Source organism: Myxine glutinosa, chromosome 1, assembly GCF_964187855.1.
Source record: "Myxine glutinosa chromosome 1, kmMyxGlut1.1, whole genome shotgun sequence".
In the NCBI taxonomy this organism is placed as follows: Eukaryota; Metazoa; Chordata; class Myxini; order Myxiniformes; family Myxinidae; genus Myxine; species Myxine glutinosa.
Window position 1 is genome coordinate 399,143,569 of NC_136261.1, and position 1,150 is coordinate 399,144,718.

The window sequence follows — 1,150 nt, forward strand, 5'->3', positions numbered from 1 at the left end:
GGGGGGGAGGGGAGGGGAGGGGAGGGGGAGGGGAGGGGAGGGGAACGGGGGGGGGAGGCGAGAAGAGGGGGGGAGGGGAGAAGGGTGGGGGAGGGGGAAAAGGAAGGGGGAGGGGAGAAGGGGGAGGGCGGAGGGGGAGGGGGAAAGGGAGGCGGAGGGGTAAAGGGGGGGGGAGGGGAAATGGAGGGGGAGGGGAGAAGGAGGGGGAGGGCGGAGGGGGAGGGGGAAAGGGAGGCGGAGGGGTAAAGGGGGGGGGGAGGGGAAATGGAGGGGGAGGGGAGAAGGAGGGGTAGGGTGGAGGGGGTAAGGGGAGGGAAGGGGATGGCCAGTCAACAATGACGTTGCAGTTCTCATGCTCGGAGAGCAGCACAACAATCGGACATAGTCCTGCATATTTGCAACAGCACGAAGCGGATTTTGGAGACTCACCGATCCTGTGACGTCCTCTAGTACCGGCGTTGCCGGGCGGGGGAAGGGAGGCCCGTACATTCCCAACCCTTACATTCGCCCTCTCGACTCAAGCTCACTCGGACAAAAGCCTCACACAAAGTACACCGTGAAGGCCCAATGGTCATGTCTATGCCACAAATCACGGGCGCACTGAATTGAAAATATATAGAACGCTCATACTCCGTGAAAAGTGAAGCCACCGTGTCGCCATCTTGGTCAGCACGACTCGACCAACTCGCTTCGCGGATCTCGTTTTGTGCGGCAATAAACTGCTCCAATCGGTTACGGAAGGGTTGTGGAAAGACGTGTCACAGCTGTTTCAAAGACATTGAATTCATATCGCACAAAATCGATACAAAACACGATCGCATAAAAGGTGAAAAAACGTGTGACGTGTGACGGGATGTAACATCACGTGATCGCTCTGAGCGAATCAGTCTGGCGGCGGGAATGGAACATCACGTGATCGCTCTGAGCGAATCAGCGAGCTGCTCTGGAACCGGCTGAGATTAGCGGGTACTTCGCTGAAATGCGCCGAGGTAAATATGAATAAAAACTATGGATCCGTTCAAATATGGTCTCGGCCATGTTCGTCCCAGGCTCAATGGCTATGTCTATGCCAAATATCAAGTACGTGAGCCTCTCCGTTTAGGAGTCTATCGGTAACATTACACACACACACACACACACACACACACAC